This window comes from Taudactylus pleione, unplaced genomic scaffold (genome assembly GCF_031769625.1).
Source record: "Taudactylus pleione unplaced genomic scaffold, aTauple2 ptg000609l, whole genome shotgun sequence".
Classification (NCBI taxonomy): domain Eukaryota; kingdom Metazoa; phylum Chordata; class Amphibia; order Anura; family Myobatrachidae; genus Taudactylus; species Taudactylus pleione.
In genome coordinates, this window is record NW_028285011.1 from 17312158 (window position 1) to 17333227 (window position 21070).

Below are 21070 nucleotides of genomic sequence, written 5' to 3' on the forward strand. Positions count from 1 at the left end.
TTCTCACTAGGCGCCATGGTTACTTTTATGATCATTGATTCTCCCCTGCCTTCACCCTCACCATTTTTTACTTTGTCCCTACCACACACTATTGTCTTATTAGGTTTCCTGCTCCCTACTTTCCCATTCCTTAGGACACTTACTGTGGATATCTGTTCAAGCCTCCCTTAGGGTTCAACAGAAAGCCACGTTAAGTGCAGCCTGTGGGCTTATTATGGGTTACAATTAAATATCCTGGGTCACTGCATCAGCCAGCAATTTATTACCACAGCTACAGTAATTTAATCCAGCCCTAAAGACTGAATAACAAATTGTGTGTTCACAAACTTCACAGAGTCCTGCGAAGAGTCTAAAGTAGGGGTGAGCGGGTTCGGTTTTACTCGGATTGACTCGGATCTTTAAACGGCATTTTATTGGCTATCGCGTATCATGTGTTTTGGATAGACAATATAATAAATCCGAATTTGCGGTAAAGTGGCGATAAGAACCGAGTAAATCCGAGTAAAACCGAGCCTGCACATCCCTAGTCTAAAGGTGTTCAAAAGTTCTATGTTTCAGTCTAACATTTCTGATTCTGACACTGTAATTCTAGAGAAGCTTCCATCTGCCATTTCTAAACCGTCTGCAAATGTGAGGATTAGTAGTAAAAGTAATGAGGAAGATGGTTTAGACATATAAATTGAGGATGCTATGTCTAACATTGTAACTGTGCAATAGGATGAGGGGAATAATTGCATATCTAACACTAATGAGGATGAGGAGGATTATGAGGATGATGAGGATGATGATGGTGAATGTGTTGGACAAGAACAAGTTTATGAAATGCAGAAGGATTATGTTGTGTGTGTTGAAGTAAATCAGCCTACAGTGGCAGCACCTCATGCTAGTGATACGAAGAACATTGTCATATCTAGGCAAAAGACCAAAGAAGCCCCCTCTTCTGAGTGAAAAATTTTTTTACTAATTTTTTTTACTAAAATCCAGACATTTGTGAAGGCATTTATGGCATTTGTAGTGCCAAAGTAAGTAGAGGGCTAAGCTGGAACGCATGATATACGTGTACACATACATCTAGCAAGGAGGCTAGATGTATGTGGACACATCTGTATATCACATTTGATTGGAAATAGTGGAGGACCATCCAAGCTGAACTACAATAATATATGATGTGAGTAAGAATGAAAATTTGTTCTCTGTATTTGTAACTATCTACACATGAAAGCACTATATCTTTGAGGTGACAGACCCTCTGGAGAAAAGATATGTATTGGACAATCTAGAATAGACTGCTTTAACTCTATGGCTTTAATATTAGTATTGTTGCTTTTTATTACCCTGACATTAGAGCGCTTGTTAATTTTTTTGTTTATGTACCATTTATTGTGGTGGGTGATTATTACGTAAGAATTTTAGCTGCACCCCATATTATAGTGCAGATTTTATATATATATATTGATAAACATTTGAACATAAAGCTAAATGTGTTAATGTAACCCTATGCTATCTAAATAAAACACAAAAACCGGTCACTTATTTATAAATATCATTTGTAATGCAATTTCCAGGGGTACACAAAATTGTATATCTTAAGCTTTAACACAAACTTTGAGATGAGCGGTGATCAGGCTGATTTTGAAATTCTACAGAATTTTAGAGGTTTATGAATTTATCCAAATTTGTGAAACATTTGGATAAACCAACATTGACTGTAACATCAGCATAGCCATTTGTAAAGCTTTGTGACCAGAGAGTCTATCACTGGAACACCACAGACCAGTCTGACACCTCAGTACCATGCACCAAATTATTTAAAAATGTTCCCATACACAGCACTCTGTGTAAACGCAATGACCATTAGTATAAATAATAAACATTCAGTAAGGTCCATCCTTCAAATCCTCACTCAGCCCTAGAATGTCTTACTGATATACTGAAACCCAGCCACAGATCAAGACAATATTTATAATATTTAATAAAGTGAAGTGTTGTTTTGAGAATTTTTATTCAATTAAAATGTAAATACGATGTTTAGTATAATGGGCATTATACATGGACTAGCAATGCTCCCTGGCCACAGATGAAGTTACATGGCAAAAGGCACATGGAAGAGTGCTGCTACTTTTCTCTGTAACTCTTACAGTGGTACAAGGTTATCTTACTTACTATATCTATATCTTCTGTTTCCTCTTAATTAACATTTAATTAAAAATGATGATTCATTAGGAGTAGACCAATACAATGTTAACACTATATTGACATATAACTTGCTAGTTATTTGTGCTGTGCATATTTATAAATCCTTATAATAAAAATTGTTTTTAAATGCACTCCACGAATGCAGGGTGAAATGGGGGAAGATTATTAAGATTTGAGTCCTGCTGTAAGCATGCATACGTTCCTCCAAAGTAATGGTGTCAGCATTCTTGAAATGTCAACAGGGAACATGTAAATATACTCAAAATGTCGACATGGTCACAATATCAACATCTGAAATGGGAAATCCTGACATTCTCATAATGTTGCCATTAGGGCTAGGCTGTGGACTGGGAGGGCTCGGGTTAGGCGCCAGGGCAGGGGTGGCCAACATGCTGCTCTCGAGCCGTATGCAGCTCTTTTGTTTCTTAGATGCGGCTCCCCCCCACTGGGCCTGGGAACGCTGGTCTCTGAAGCGATAACAGACTAAAGAAGCCTCTGATCGCTTCAATGGCCAATGTTCCCAGCGATGCATTGCGAAAGTGACATCATGTCATCACCCGGTATGTGAGGAGCCTACCTTGCGCACCTGCTGGATTTAGTTAGATCCAGTCACAGACAGCATCAGCAGGAGACAGAGCGGGAGCCAGAGCCAGTGTGGTCAGGTAAGTACTGGGTTGGGGGCAGGGCCGGATTAACAATGGGGCGGGTGGAGCTACAGCTCCAGGCCCTCCCATGAAAATAGGCCCACACCACCAAGGAGGATCCGCTGCAGACAGGAACAATTTTTTTCCTGTTAGGGGAGGACCTCGGACGGCTGCTTGTTCTTTCAAACCGCACCCCCAACCACCACCTCCAGTCCACACACCCCTCCCAATCCCGCCCACCCGGGAGAAGGAGTCTTGGCTGCCTGAGCGGCGCAGTGGAAGGCTTCACTTCACAAGCCCTTCCTGCGCCGCGTAGGGTATCTCAGCTCCTCCTCCACACCATGTGATATCAAGCCGCGTGATGTCACATAGATGCTACCACGCGGCCTGCGCCGGGCTCTCATTGTGGACTAAGGAGGAGACACACCTGACGCCGACAGCTCGTGACCTGACCTTCCTGTCAGTGACAGTGGGGGGAAGACCGGAGCCGAGGCAGAGGAACAGACAATAGAGAAGGTAAGTGAACTACGTGAAGGGGGAAACGTGTGCAGACAGTGGGAAGGGGAGAACACTATAATGGACACTGAGAGGGGGCATAGTAATGGACACAGAGGGTGATGGCAGTGACACATACTAATGGACACAGAGGGAAGAGGACATAATGATGCACACAAGGGGGGGACATAACAATAGACACAGAGGGGAAGCATAATAATGGACACAGGGTGGGGAGCATAGTAATGGACACAGAGGGGGATGGCACATACTAATGGACACAGAGGGGTGAGGACATAATGATGCACAACTGATGGTACATGATAATAGACAAAGAGGGGGGGCATAATAATGCACACAGCGGGATATAAAAATGGATACAGAGGGGGATGGCATATACTTAAGGACACAGAGGGGGCATAATAATGGACATAAAAGGGGGGTAATAATGGACACAAAGATGGGGCATAATAAAGAACACGGGGGGACATAATAATGGACACAGAGAGGGAGCATAATAAAGAACACGGGGGGACATAATAATAGACATTGAGGGGGTAATAATGGACACAGAGAGGGGGCATAATAATGAACTTGGGGGAATATAATAATGGACACATTAGGGGGGGCATAATAATGGACTCGGGGAAATATAATAATGGACACCGAGGTGAGGCTTAATAATGGACACGGGGGGGGCATAATAATGGACACATGGGACATAATAATGGACACAGAGGGAGGGGGACATAATAATGGACACAGAGGGGCAGGACATAATAATGGACACAGGGAGGACATAATCATGGACAAAGGGGGACACATAATAATGGACAAAGGGTGGGAGGACATAATAATGGATGCGGGGGGGACATAATAATGGACATAAGTGAGGACATAATAATATATACAGAGGAGAGGACATAATAATGGACACAGAGGAGCCGGAGAGAACATAATAACGGACACAGAGGAGGCTTAGAGTAAATAATGATGGACACAGAGGAAGAGGAAGGGGGGCACAACACAGAACATACAGATGACCCCCTCAACTGTATGTTCTGTGTTGTGTCCCCCTTCCTCCTCCTCTGTGTCCATCATTATGGACACAGGGAAATAGGCATTGATACACAAGGATAGGTGCTATCTATTGCAATTTTGGTCCAGACAGAACATATAGCTATGGGGTGAGGGGGTAAACAATACAGGACATACAGACCAAGAGAGGTACAATCAGACATATCAAAGGATGGAGGATAACACAAAGAAAAAATATAAGATGGAAAGAATAATCTAAATAAAATGGATATTATGACTGCAATAGTAATATTAGAATAAAGGCTGTCTATCTGAATATATAAAGCCGAGAAGGTAAATGGGCTTCGTCAGAATAGATAATTGTCAGTTACTTTTTATTACTTTACCCCATTTACCTTGTCCATGAGAATTTTTGAGGTTAATATATTTAGATAGCATTTACACTAACATTATTATTACAAGCATAATATATATTCTATTTACCTGTATATTTATTTATATACTGTAATTGTGCCATTATTTCTTTTGTATTTTGTGAACCCCCTTTTAAAACGGGATACCCCTGTGTCCCAGGCCAGTGACAGAAAGACATCCATAGAAGCTTCTGCTAATGCAGCCAGCGGGAGGAGGAGTGAATAACAACAGGCCAATTGAGAGGTAGGACAATTTAATTTAAGAAATTAAAGTGTTATAAATTTAATTTGGTGTTTTTCTTTTTATGTCAGATTTTGAAAATTATATTTGTGTCTGTTATGTGGTCAGGGCATGATGTGAGTCAGGGGTATTTGTGTGTCTGTTATGTAGTCAGGGTATGATGGTGATTGAGGGTATTTGTGTGTCTGTTATGTGGTCTAGGCATGATGTGAGTGAGGAGTATGTATGCATGTTATGTGGTCAGGGCATGATGTGAGTGAGGGGCATTTGTGTGTCTGTTATGTGGTCTGGGCATGATGGTGAGTGAGGGGTATGTGTGCCTGTTATGTGGTCAGGGCATGATGTGAGTGAGGGGCATTTGTGTGTCTGTTATGTGGTCAGGGCATTATGGTGAGTGAGGGGTATTTGTGTGTCTGTTATGTGGTCAGGGCATGATGTGAGTGAGAGGGTATTTGTGTGTGTGTTATGTGGTCAGGGCATGATGTGAGTGAGGGGCATTTGTGTGTCTGTTATGTGGTCTGGGCATGATGTGAGTGAGGGGTATTTGTGTGTCTTTTATGTGGTCAGGGCATGATGTGAGTGAGGGGCATTTGTGTGTCTGTTATGTGGTCAGGGCATTATGGTGAGTGAGGGGTAGTTGTGTGTCTGTTATGTGGTCAGGGCATGATGTGAGTGAGGGGTATATCAGTGTGTTAGCATTAGGGTCAGGGAGTGGTGGTGAGAGGAATTAAAGATAGTGAAATATGAAATCAATGAGCGATAGTGAATGATGGGTACTTCAGTGTTTGAGAGATGGTCTCTATGAATGGTATGAATTCGATATACAGCATTGATTGATGGGCGAAAGGTATTTCAGTGGGTGGTGGGTAAGGTAGTGTATACAGGGAGCAATACCTACACCTGTGCCTGCACAAAGGTGATGCGATAGGTGAGTACTATTGGCCTTCTAAAATACGTGTCTGTGGGGGGGAGGGGGGGTCACTAATATATATGTGAAGAGGAGAGAGTCATTGGGGTGGTGGAAGGTAGTCGCTAACTATGCCCATCATGGTGCTAGTCACACCCCCTGTACAGACCACTCCCCAACACTCATCACGCCCCCCACATCATTAGTCACACCCCTGTGACACTGATCACACCCCTGCGGCAGAATACAATAGGCCCTTCATAAATTTCAGCTCCAGGCCCATTTGGGCCTTAATCTGGCACTGGTTGGGGGCACTGCTTAAGGGGCACTACTTTAGGGGGCACAAATACAGGGGTCACTGCTTAAGGGGCACTACTTTAGGGAGCACAAATACAAGGGGCACTGCATAAGGGGCACAAATACAGGGGGTACTACATAAGGGCCACAGTACAGGGGGCACTGCATTAGGGCCAAAACTACAGGGGGTACTGCATAAGGGGCAACAATACAGGGGGTACTGCATAAGGGGAACAAATACAGGGTGCACTGCGTACAGGGCACAAATACAGGCGGCACTACAAAAGAGGCACTGCATAAGGGACACAAATAGGACATGCTCCTGCAAATGTCATACCAAAAGCAAGTGCACAAAAATGGGGCATGGCCTTGTGACAGCTCCGTCGACTCTTTAGCTTAGCTACATGTATTTGTTAGCTCTTTGCCTCTGACTTTGTCAGCCACCCCTGCACTAGGGGGAGAGTAAGGAATTAAAGGGGAAGAATATTAACTGGAACTGCTGCTCTGTCAGTGGTTTGCACCAGAGCTGCTCCACATGTGACTACTGGGACCCAGAATGTAAGGATGGAGCTTCGCCCGGGAGCAGGTAAGTCACTTCCACCAGGGATGGTTTGTTAACATTCTAAAATGTTGACATTTTAGCAGTGTCCATATGTTGAATATCAACATTGTAAATGTCGACATGTTAAACCATGTTGATATGCTGAATGTCGACATTTCGACCATGTCAACATTCTTATGTTGGCATTATGAATGTTGGCCTTGTGATGTAGTCATGAGTTCACAATGTCGACACCACAACGTGTCTGTTGACCTTGTTAAAATATAAACAGGCAAATTGTTGAAATCCTCAGAATGTTGACTTTAGATTAGACACTTGGGGGTAGTTAGGCTTAGGCTATAGGGATGGGGGTGTAAGAGAGAGTTAGGCACTAGGGGAAGGGTTTGGAGCAGAGATTAGTGTTAGGGGGAGAATACTCACCAGAACTGCTGCTCCATCAGTAGTCTGTGCCAGAACTGCCTCACAGGTGACCACTGGGACCAGGAAGACACAGCTGGAGATGCTGCCTGGAGCAAGTATGTCACCACTAGACCACCAGGAATGGTTTGTCAACATTCTATCATGTCGACATTTCAGTAGGGTCCACAAGATGAGGGTCAACATAATGTGTACATTGCTTACAACTCCACATTTTGACCATGTCTACACTGTCATGTTGACATTATGAATCTCAACCTTATATACACACAAAACCCCTCGAAAATGCGTACATTATGAGCTTTTTGTGTATTTGTGAGGCACTAAGCAACATTTCATTTGGTGAATTGAATGCAGTCCAGTACATCAAAATCACACAGACCCCATGTACAGTTCAAAGCTTTTACAATAAATGCAGGGCACTAGTATGGCATGGAAAAAAAACTTACTTTAAAATTGCATTATATATTATTTTGAGATGTGCTTTTCATTGCTTAGTATAGAATGTTCTCAGCTATTGAAATTGGCCTTGCAGCTTTGGCTTTACTATCATTGCCACTGTTTAGTTTTATATTTATGTTTTATGCAATTTAGCCTGTACTAAGCTATTTTTTAAATAAAAACAGATCAGCATAGGCACATTCAGACAACCCCTCCTCACCTTTTTACCATCATGCTTCAATTCTTCACATTCCTCTCAGTATTCTCTTCCCTTCCAGTTTTTCCCACCCACCTCTCCACTGGCTCTTCCATCAACACAGAAATACAAGACACCCCAGAGGTGTCTTTTGTTATTTCTTTAGCCCTTTCTGGTTACCTTAGGCATCACTAAAGTAGAATTGAGTGGTTTGGTTCTGGTTCGGATCTTTCTCACAAGTGCGGACCCCAGAACGAGGCAAAACATCATCTTCATGAAAATCAGTGCCAAGATGTCTGTGAAAAATTATGTTTTGTCCATTCCGAGATCTGAACTTGGCTCGAACCAAATCCGAACCATTCATCTCTCTACTGAAGTGACATAACAGCTCCACAATGCTTAAGGGAGCTGTAAGGAGGTAAAAGAAGAAAAAAATACCACTAGAATATGTTTCCAGGATGTTTTACTTTCTAAAGTGCCATTCACCCAGATTGCTTCTTCCCACTTTATGATGCTCCTCATTGATTCCAGTTTCTGGAGCACATGATCTACCCATATTATGCACCTGATTGCAGGAGCCCATGGGCAGAAAAAATATGAAACTGCACATAACTGCTATCTGTAGCAATGCACAAAGAATTGCATTGTCTGTCTAACGCAAGTCACTGATTTCTTTACCATGCATAAATATGTACATTTATAAAAGTATACATAAAATATGAATAATCTGAGGAATCCTGTGTGTGCCAATGGAAAGGGGTGTTGGAGAGATGGGAATGCACATATCACTCATTTAAATGTATTTACTTAGCGCTTAATAAAGGTATATTATGCATATTATTGTTACATGAATTACTTTTTCCTCCAAGTCTAAAACTATTGATGGTGGCCCAGACTCCATTTTGGAACCATTTTACTGTCCCATTTTAGTGTCTAACAGGGGTTTACAGAATGAGAAAAAAAACACTTAGCATAATTAAGTCAATGTAAATTAAAATTGTGATTTTATTGACTTTTGTATGTGTCTATTTATTTTGCAGAAGCCAAGAAACACTTGTGCCTAGAATTTAAATTCACAAGAATACAATTGTTCAGGAACACTTTGCCCTTAAACCAATGCCGACATTGTGCTTCAGAGCAAGTGTTCTTCAATGATAGGACTGCTGAAAGTTGGGACAATGGCAGGCTGATTGCATAATGCTTAAGGCATTCACTAAGCATATTTATTCCCAAAATAGCCAGAATTAAAAATTAGTCAACAGCATGCATACTTGCTGAATAGAATTAGAATTCACAGATTTCTCTTAAGGCCAGAAGAAACACAAAGATCGCTTTAGCATGCAGATTTATTTTATTTATTATTTTACCTTTCCTGTCATTTACATTTGAGTGTGAGGTCTGGAATTTATTTTCATTGTAGAGGAGTACTGCATTTTAACAGCTGATAAGAAACTCCAACCTTGTGGATATTTTCTCCAGTCTGCACTTAGTTTTCATGTTACTGGGATGGTACGTTGACAATATTTAAAAATGTGTGTTACAAAGTTAATTGTGTCATTAGCACTGGAGGCTTTTTATTAAATATTTGCTATTGGCAATCTGTAAATGTGTTTACAAACTGAGCATCCATGTTCTATAATTGCCATTCTGCAAATACTAGGCTTCCTCTTATTACCTTTCTTATTGTGAAATTTGCATTCAGCTAATTTTTTTTTTAATTAAAACAAAGTCACCAAATGCTTCATTGCTGGATGAACTGTATAGACCAAAAAAAAGCAGACTATTTGTTTATAGCTGAGCTCTTTAGTTTGTACAAAAAGACAATACACATTTTCTAATTACAGTATTTACATATTGCTTAAAGTTGAGTATCATTTAGCTTTTATATATTGAATTAAAATAATTTGTAGACAATTACTGATTAATTACAGCTGGTTACTGCTGGATCAGTGGTAAATATTATTTATCTCACTTAGTTAAATTTTACGGTATATGTAGTTAACAGGCTTCAAAGTAGGGAATTCAAGACTTAAAAGGACAAGTTCATTTTATGATATTCTATTATTTTATACTAATACATTTTAGTAAACATTTATATGGTTTGAAATAGAGAAAAATATTTTCTCTATTAGTTATACACACTCTATTGTAATTGATTGCATTTAAGGACTTTACAGTATATATTGTATTTATCTGAAAGATGAAACCATAACTCACTGTCCGTAGAAGTGGTGACTGATCTTTATCTGTGCATAAGACCTCTGCCAAAAAAAACAGCTAATAGCTCCTGATTACCTTCTGACTACTGTATAAATTGTTCTTCTAACTGCCTAAGAAAAGACAAATTAACTTTTTTCATACAAAATCACCATCCAAGCCTATTTAATGCATAATTTAACTCTTTCCTTGAACAGTCATCTGTTTCTTTTATTAAAGGCCTAACATAGTAAATATTTCTGTTATATTTTAGGCATATCCACCTTGAAACATATGAAGATGAAAAAAAAACGGGGCAATTCAATTGTTTACATGGAGGCTATTTTTAAGGCAGTCAATGGAGCAATTCATTTGCTGCATCATCTGAGCGCTATAGCTGCCGGCGACAGCATTTTTATTCGCACCTTCAGGAGGGTGCAAGCAAAAGTGTGTGGTAAAGCCATGGTTAGGGCACCCTAACCAGAACTTTAGATGGGTTTAGTTGTTTTACATGGCTAAAACATGTCTAATAGGGTGTGAAGACTGCAATAATTAATGGGCACCCAGAATAGTTGAATTGCAACACTGGGTGCCCATTAATTATCGCTGCCCACACAACAATTGAATCACACCCACTAACTGAACCTGCAATTGGCATTGACTGGAACAGGACAACTAGACAAATCCACTTGCCAGCTTTTGACCAGTGAGACCTTCAAGTAGATCCAAAAGTCTTCTTCCATCTTGAAGGTCAGTGAAGAGATCTTCAATTGGATGTTTCCCAAACTGAAAAATAGAACCATAGTCAACATTTTAAAGTTAGGTGTTATTAATTTAGTACCAAAACAATTCCATAACCAAGAAAAAATAATTATATTAAAATTATTGGGGATCATTAACAAATACTTCTTATCACTTTTTCTTTTACAATACAGGTTGAGTCTCCCATATCCAAATATTCCGAAATACGGAATATTTTTAGCATGACTGAGATAGTGAAATCTTTGATTTGTGATGGTTCAATGTATGGTACACAAACTTTGTTTAAGGCACAAAATGATTAAAAATAAAGTATAAAATGACTTATAGGCTGTATGTAGAAGGTATATATGAAACATAAATGAATTTCATGTATGTACACAAACTTTGTTTGAGCCACAAAATTATTGAAAGTATTGCATACAAATACATTTAGGCTATGTGTATAAGGTGCATATGAATCATAAATGCATTCTGTGTTTAGATTTGTGCACTATTCCTAAGTCTTTTCAATATGGTATACAAATATCCAAAATACGGAATATTCCAATATCCAAATTGGATATGGGAGACTCAACCTGTATTTGAATAAATTTACATATATATATATATTTATATATATATATATATATATATATAAATATATATATATATATATATATATTATTAGAGATGTGCATTAGCTCAGATTTTCCCGCCAATTTCAGATTTCTCCCACCAGATTTCAAGTTTCATGATGAGGCAAAATGTCATCTTTCATGGACAAACATAATGGGCAAAAGTCCATGAAAGAGGATGTGTTTGGCTGGAAAAATCTGCATTTTGCGGGAAAATACAAACTAATCAGAGCCTGCACATCTCTATTATATATATATATATATATATATATATATATATATATTTACACACTCATGAAAATACTTCTAAACATAGCACAGCATTTTACGATCATTAAAGTAGAATACAGTCATTCATTTTCAGAAAAATATAAAATACATACAGCAATGTGACTACTCTAAATCACACATCTTACATTACATTATATCGAAAACAGTGATTAAAAGATATACTGTACATGAAATAAAATAAAAAACCCTGACATGAAATATTGTGTAAGGCAGTGTTCTATTTCAAATGTTACCAATTACACCAGAAAAATTGTGTATTTCTCCACAAGAGGCTTAAATAACATTCCCATCACCTGAAGACGAGACAGAGGTTAGAGACTTTCCCCTCCCCCTCCATTCACTGGGAGAGGTGCAGAGGCACACATGGGAAAGAGGGCAGAGATACAGATGGGGACACAGGTAGGAAGAGGAGTTATCACAAGTCCATATCCAAAAGAGACAGGGCAGGGCAGGGATGTGCAGTCAGGGTAGCATGGTAGGCAGAGCATCCCCTAACATATGCCCTGTCATGCTCCAGAGTTTTGATATAAAAACTGTGTTTTTATACATGTGTGCCTCCCCAGCCACTGACATCACCGCACGTCACTGGTGCAGGGACAGAACTGGAGACAGAGTGAAAGATTACTGAAGTCACATTGTCTTCTTCTGCCCAGGCTGTGTAGTGCAGAGTAAAGGTCCCACCAATGCAGAGGAAGCCAACGGAGGAGGGGACAGGGACACACATTCTGGAGGTTAGGTGTTACGCCACTGCACATGCACACCTTGTCCATTTGAGGAGGAAAATCCTTAAGAAAGGGGAGCTGAGCCACAAGCCCCCTTTTTTCTCAATTAATCTTTGCTGGTGCTGATGATCTTGACCACAGACTACTGCTTATTCATTGGCAGACAGTCTGTTCACAGCAGTGATCAATGGCACTGCAATAAGGGTCCTAGGCCCCCTCATCTGGCCCCTTACATGTGTACCTCCTGTACTCCGTTAATGGCAGCCTTGTCATCAGGTGGCCCTTTCGGGATGGCACCTAGAGGTGAATGCATTGGCATTGGATTTCCAATCTCCTATACTGTTTTAAGTTACTTAGTATATATTTTTTTGTTTAAAACGGTGTTGAAATCAGTGGTAGCTCCTAACTTTTTATGTCTGGGGGGGATAAGCCCTTGTGCTTTAGTCTGGCACCTGTTCTCTTTGGTGCCTGCCAGGTGTATAGCACATGCACATTGCATCTGGCAGGGCCCGTGACAGGCATATGCGCACAGGGGCGCATCTACATCTAGGGCAAGGGGGGGTGCCGCTCGGGTGTGCCGATCATGGCCAGGGCAGTCTTCTCTTCTCCACTGGGCTGATTCACAGGCCCCCACCCAACACAGGTGGTCAGTACATTAAGATTTTTTTGTTAAAGCAGCACACGTGACAACATGACGTCATGCAGTGTTGCATCGCTGAGAAAGAGAAGAGCTGCTGCCCGGCATGAAGACAGAAAGCCAAAAGAGAATAAGGTAAGTGTCTGGACTTGGATGGAGCCAGAGGGATGTGAGAGACTAGAGAGACACAGGGGACCAGGAGAGGAACATGGGAAACCTGGATATACACAGGGGGGATTGGGGACACACATGGGGGCCTGGCATAACAAAAGGAGGGCCTGAAGAGACACAGGAGGCTAACAAGGGGAGCCTGGAGTGACAGGGTGGGCCAGGATTAATATGGGGGAGTGGGCTGGAGTGTCACAGGGTAGCCTGGAGTCACACAAAGTGGGCCAGGATGGACACAGGAGGTGGGCTGGAGTGACACGGGGAGCCTGGAGTGACACGGGGGGCAGTCCCTTACTTTGCTGGGGTGAATGGACCCCTAGATCTACCCCTGCATGTGCACAAATGCTTACTTCTAGGGACTGGACCAGCTGCAGTCCCTAGAAGCCAGGTAGGGCAGACAGAAATGCAGAGGATTGGCTTTCCATTGGAAGTGCTCTCTCTGCTATTCACAGTTCGGATTGGCAGTCCCAGTTGGAGAAGCACCTCCCACTATGACTACCTGTCTGGCTGTGATTAGCAGTAGCACTTCTAATAGTATGCCACTGCCAGAAGAATCATTGTTTAACAGGGGAGGGGGGGGAGATTTACTGGGGGGCAGGGGGCTGCACTGGTTGACATATATTTGGTTAAAATTTTGTTTTAGAATGTGGACAAATGAAGAATTCCATTAACAATTACATTGCACAGCATGTCATTCAACTAGTCCACCTCTAACCACTATTTCTCAAACTGGAAAGTATTATTCACCACAATTACCTCTATTTGAATGAAAAATTTACCGGATGATGCCTTGTCTTAGGGATACAAATCTACCCCTTAATGTTAAACAGGCCCCTTTATTTCTTACTGACATATTCCTAATAATCTGATATATAGAGATCATCCTGTAGATGTTTTGTTTTTTCTTTTAAAGATGGATATATTTACTTCAAAATAACACAATGCATCCCCATTGTTTTCTGGGAATTCCTAGCACAGCACAGCAGAATGTTATGAATTTATATGTACATAATCCGTGAATAAAATGGCAATAGGTTCTAATGCAGCATGCGGTAATGGCAAGTTAAAGTAAAACCAGAGACAATTTCACACCAACTGATGTTAACTGACATTTAGCATGCTTACATAGTAGACAAGGTAAATCCCAAAACATTTGTCCCATAGTATAATCTCATTAAACTGACCTAACCTTTAGATCTCCATGTATTTAGGTCATGTTCTACAATCTTATGTTACCATAAGAGAATAACAATACAACAATTTTTGCCAGAAATGAAGACAGCTATCTATTTTATAGTAGCCCTATTATATTACTGAATGCTCTTAAGCCTGGGTTTAATGTACAGTTCTCACTTTTAAAACTTTGTATAATATTTCCCGTTTGGCTCTTTATCTTACAGTTAAGTTCCCAGCAGTAAAAATAATCATAACACTTTGACAAATTATTTAGGCGACAAGAGTGAACAATTTAGTTTTATTTTGCAGTTGATACAGCTGTCCCTTAAATAGTTTCAAGGTTCTTCAATTTCAAATGCTTGAGGTTACAATGCAAGGACATTATATTCATAGGACTTCCAGAGCAGTGTTTCTCAAACACAGACCCAGGGAACCCTAATGCAGTCTATACATGTACAGCCCTAATACCCCATTCTATTAATCCGACCCGATCCGTGATCCAATCTGCGGATCAGTGGTCATCGATGATCAGTTGGCAGATTGGGGTAATTCAACATGTAAAAAATCCCTAACTCGCCGATTCACTGACCACAAAGTCAGCAGAATGGGGAACTGTTGCAATCCATCTCAGATGTATGGGCTTCCAGATCATCTAATTAGAGAACAGGTGTGTTAATTATCTACAAATAGATCTACAGGGGAGAATCCGGAGCGCCGGAATCCTGACTAAGTTACAATCCCGACGCGGAGATGTGAGTATCCTAACCTAACCCCAAAACCCTACTCCTAACCCTTCCTCCCTGGAGCTTAACCCTAACCCCCTCCCCCTTTATGCCTAACCTCCCCTTCCTCGCACCCTAAACCTAACCCTCCTTTCTTAATACCTAACCCTAATCATCCCCCTATTGCCTAACCCTAACCCTCCCCCTAAGCCCGCTACTTACCTTCGGGATGCCGGCGGTTGGGATGCAGTCTCAGGGATTCTGACAGGTGTCGGGATTCCGACGCTGGTATACTAAGCGCCAGCACCCCGCATTTCGGGATACTGAAAATATCTCAATCTACAGGTGGTACTAATTATACCTGAGGATACCTTGAAAACAAGCACATCTAGAGTTCCATGATAACCAAGTTATAAAATATGTATTTAAAATTAATGGCTTAGAATTAAAATATTTAGCAGAATTATCTCAAATATTGTAAAGATAATAATTTGCAGGAAATGATTTGATGTGCCCTTTTAACTTAATACCATGACAGTGTTTCATGTGCAATGCAGTGTCAAAGGAAGCGCATTTCTTATTTTGTAGAGTAAATATGTAAAAGGTGAACAGCGATTACTACAAATCATTTTCTTCTAAAGGAGATGGTGCAACAAACTAGGATAATGTTACATCTGCATTGAGACTTTGGCTCACCATGCTTTTTGCAGTAATGTATTAGGAATTGTGTATAGTGTTTTATTCAAGTTATATATTACTCTAGAATTTTGTACCAGTCGTTAGCTATTATGCAGAGATCTTTTTCCTTTCTCTTCCCCTACTTTTTCCAGCCTGTTCCACCCATCTCCCACCAGAGGCGTACTTGCCCGTGTGCAGTGGACTTCCTCCTCTGAGCAGCAACTCTCCCCCAAGCACTGCATCTTACCTTTTTTCGGCAAACAAGTCCTCTTTCCCAAAGGCGCAATCTTCCCAGTAATATTCAGGAACATGGCGCAGGCGCACACAAGAGAAATGCTCTGGCATAGTGTAGAGTCTTTGCTTTCGCTATGCAGCACCATCTTCCCAAAGAGGACACTGGAAATATGGCACCACGGGTAAAGTAAGTATACTGTGCGGTGCAGGTCCCCCCTGGGCCTAAGGGCCCATATGCACCGCAAACCCTGCACCATTATAAAATATTCCTCTCTCTCCCACTGTTCTTCCCTCTTTCCCCTAAACCTCACCCTTTCACCATAGGTGGCAAAAGCATCACACATTCAGAAATCCCTGATGTTTGCAGAATGCTGCTTATGTACCATGACTATAGATGTGTCCTCATACACGTAGCCTCAATACGCCATATGGTGTGAGCCACTCCGATAAGTACAGCTTACCATCTTTTTCTTCCAATTTTGCATCATATTCGCAATGCAAACGCTGCAAAATACCACTCACAGTGTGCTTCTGGCGCTGGGCTGCGACTTTAACCAAACAGGAATTCATTTTAAACATGTACAAAGTCGCAGATGTAGCACTATGGAACTTTGGGCCCAATTCAGATCCGCTTGCTAGAAAGTGTTCACTCACAGCCAGAAGATTTTTGCATTCTGCGCATGCATCGCAGTGCGATTTCGCGAGCCAGTCAGAGCGATCGGGAAATGTTCGCTCACCACACATAGACAGCCTGGCTGAATGAGTGACAGGAGAAGCTGTTTCTTGGTGATGACAGGGGCTGGCCATTAAAAACAGGGGAGTGGAGGTGCGAACGCAGGTGTGTCTGAGCGTCTCAACGCCGTTTCAGAGGTGTGAATAATTAAGAGACAGTGTCATAATACACGTCACTTGGTTGAATATTACACTGAAGTGCTCGCGGTGCTTGCTGTAGGGTATGGTCAACCACAAGTGCTGCGTATTGGTCCGATAGTACCGATGGTTGCATACACTTCCTGGAGATGACGTGCACAAGTGGGCATCTTAAGACAGGCTGGTGGGCATCTGCATACACAAAGTGATCGCTCGCCAAGACATAGTGGGCGTGCTAATGCCTTGCCGTGCGTTCGCTTACCGAATTTGCATACGCATTGAGCGAGCAAACGCATCTAGCGAGCGAGTCTGAATCGAGCCCACGGTGTGAGAAAAGCCACAGCTACTACATTATAGCACTTTGTATACAGACTCAGACTCATTGGCACACATGTACAAATGTCGCACATCAAAATGATCAGTGCAATCTATCAAAGTAGTTTTTGTCACTTCCAGTTGTTTTATATGTGTAAATAAAATGCACATTTTGAGGGAAAAAGATACTTGCGTGGCTGAGCCGCCAGGGACTTGGTGCGCCAAGAGGGGTTGTTTGGCCGGACTGAAGCCACAGTATATTAGGACACATTTGTTATAATGGACACGCCAAAGCCTATGGTCACAGAAGGTAATCCTCTGGACAGAAAACTTCAGAAAATAGCACAAAAACCTGGGTATTATGCACAAAAAGCCCAAATATAGTGTTTTGAAATGTCAAATTCAATTGGGCTGATTTAATCATGAGATTTTAGGTGCCACTCGTGCTGTGTGTAGCTCTCTCCATATAAATATATATTTATTTATATAGATAGAGAAGTATGTAGATAGATGAATAGATAGATATGTCTAAAGGGATTGTGCACAAGGGTGTCTTTATATCAATTTATTCTGTTCTGTTTTTACTTGATACAGGAGTGAATGCTCGTGTAGAGATCAATGAGCTCTTTGAAGAGATATCGTTTCACAGAAGATGACGACAAGAAATAAAAATGGAAAAACAGATCCAATTACGCTTTATGAAATAACCGCCTGCAAAAAATGCTAGTAAATGTAAGCCTGTCCTGCCACAAAATGACATTTGCACAAAATTTCACTGCATCTGTACTCATGTCTACTCCCCTCTATCTTATGTGATGCCCCCTACTTCTACAGATGTAATTTTGGGCATGATATACCATCAATATATGGAATACGTCCATTTTCTGTACTATTGTCTGGTGATCCCTAAACATTAGCCACTAGAGGGCCACATAATTTTAATGAGCGTTCTCCAAGATTACATATATGGGTGCCCATATACAGAAAACATGTGTTTTCTGTAGTGTGGGGTATAATTGTCTACAATAAGAACTAAAATGGGTGCCCGATACAGTGGCAAATGCTGGATTTCTAGAGGGGGGGTTTCCAAATGCTTGACTTTAGAGCGAGTGTGGCCAGTCCATGAAGAAGGCAGAATTAGCACTTATCCAGCTCTAATATGTTACATACAAAGTGTATTGTGTGTGTCATAGTTCCAGCATTTACAGAACCAGCAATCACAGTAAGCCATTAGATGCGGCAGTAGGACCATCCTGACCGAGCTGAATGGTTTTTTTTCAGATGTGGGCACCATTTCTGAGTATGGGAGAAAGTCTGGGAGTCTGGGTGTCTGGGGGGAGCAGCAGAAGAACTTAGCACTGCCCTGGACATATATGTACATATTGGTCTCCTTATGTACTGGATAGTGTATTATTATACAGTATTAATAATTAACCCTATAGATGGTCTATAGCAGTGCACCCCTAACAGTGCATGTTTTCCACATCTCCTAGTTGGTGCACAGGTATATTTATTACTGGCTGACACATTTTTAAATATCCACAGATGGTGCTATTCATTTCATTTGTGATACTGAGAAGAACATGCAGCACTAGTAACATTCTATTATATTACTATTTCTATTGTGGTCATGGTGTGTGCTGGGGAGGGGGGTTTCCAGGCAGATGGAAACCCCCCCTGCGTTTGCCTATGCGATAATTATTGGTAGCCAGTTTGGGGGAGATCTTCCTCCATGCCTAGACTATTATTTTTCTGTAGTGCAGTGGGTTAATATCTGTTGATTAGATTTTAGCATGGGAGATAGGGCCTTGAACTCCCTCTCCCCGCCATTTTATTTTTTTTTCTTATAACAGTGCTACCAGCACTTCTGGATCTAGCAGTGGCAGCAGGGATTCCTCAGCAGTCAGCTAGATTGGGGGGGAACAATGTATATACCCACCACTGTGTAGGGGTCTGGCATCTGACTGTAGATGCATATATGAGGATAAGCCTCACTCATCCTCTGTGTCAAGATGTGGCCCAGTATCGACCGCTGGATACATCTGTGTCCTATTCTCCGTGGTGCGAGCATGAGCGCCGCCATGTTGGTTGATATCACCTGTTCAGTTTCCTCCAATGGGTGTCCAGGGCTCGGTCAGCTGAGATCCTTGGCCTATGACCAACTACCTTAGGGTATTTCAGGAAGTCTCGTGGAACCAGGAATTGCCTGTACAACTTCGCTTCACTAGTCACTACTAGCTGTTGCTGCTTCATAGGCTCCTTACTGTTTCTAGAGTGCACTCCGTATCTATTTGTTTTCCAGTGTCTGGATCCCCAGTAGTGGTACTCAGTACCATCCTAACGTCTCTTCCATCGGAGCTGTCTCCCAGCACTAACCAGCATTTGCATCAACAGAAGCAAGGCTCAGTTTTCTAATCAGCGTCTGATTCACCAGCTATCCCCATCGCTTATCAGCATCCACTTCAGCTAGCAGTGGTTCCAGTACAAAGTCAGCGTCTGATTCACCAGTGCTATCCTCATCGCTAATCAGAGTCCACTTCAACTGGTAGTGGTTCCAGTACACAGTCAGCTTCTGATTCACCAATGCTTTCCCCATCACTTCTGCAGTATCTCTTCTCAGATCTTCTCTGGAACATTTCTGCCACAACTCTTAGTGACCTATACAGTATTCCTACATTTGTTATTAGGACTTTAGTTTCCTCACTTCTCTCAGGTACCTACCCCGGGGCCGTGATCTGTTCATCTGGTGCAGCGAATACCCACATCTCGCTTAGAGGGGTCACTGGTGATAACCATCAGATGGACTAAACTCCATGCCTCGGACTAGGTCTCACCAACACCTGAGAGAGGCATATGAGGAGGCCCTATATTCTTCCAACCTGACTCCAGTCCCCTGCTCACCCTAGACATCCGGTCACTGAGCCTAGTACAGAGGACCACCATTTGCCAGACGTGACACTCTGCAGAAAAGTGGTTAACATTCATTGTGCCAAAAGAACTAATAAGTATTATCTGCCTTTACATAAGCAAATACATACTATATTTTCTATATGCATGACACCAGGGATAAAACTAGGGCTGTGTGAGAGGCAACCATTCAGAGCACAGGCAAATATTTTAGGGTCATTCAGTTATACTTAAGGGGAAGGTGTGTCAGGTTCTTCCTTGCTCCAAACACTTTAATTCCTAGTTACAAGCTTTCATGACACATAATTTACCAACCAGCCATTACAATACTTTGATTTACACAATTAAACTCTGAAATTTGTAAGAATTACTATTTTTCATACTTTCAATGAAGGAAAGGGTTTATTGCACAGTTTAAAAAAGGAATTTAATGAAGCATGTGTCTATGTATCTAAAATGTTTCTTAATAATAATAATAATAATAATAATAATAATAATAATAATAATAACAGCAGTCTTCTCAAGACAGAAGTGGATATTCAGCACATAACAGCATAAAGCAAATGCATTGGATTCATCTCACATGCTCCATTTGACCAGATATTCATGAAGTTGCCAGTGAATGTGGGGACCCCATATAACATAACATTAGTAATTTATTATAAATTGGTCCCCTAAGTGGCTGAAATATATATATAGAGAAAATTAATTCATACTACAACATATGTTACGTAGCTGCCATTGTATTTAACAATTTTGCACTAAAAACAAATAAAAAGAAAAACTAATTTGCAGTAAAAAAAATAAAACAAATCATGTGTTCATCATATACAGATAAGGCATCTTTTTGAGACATGTTGAAAAAAAGAAAAATGCTCTGCTGACACATTACCCTCACATATACATCTATGTGAAAGTCATGTAGCTGTAT

The 21070-nt window shown here is 41.2% G+C and overlaps 1 protein-coding gene across 1 annotated transcript in view; it reads right to left on the reverse strand.

Annotated features, from left to right (window-relative positions):
• The window catches only part of DMD (dystrophin), a 2214077-nt gene that overhangs the window by 2040718 nt on the left and 152289 nt on the right, over nt 1–21070 (reverse strand). The window contains exon 2 of the mRNA XM_088454197.1: nt 10737–10829. The gene's annotated coding sequence lies outside the window, so the exon portion shown is untranslated. The remainder of the gene's footprint in view (nt 1–10736; nt 10830–21070) is intronic.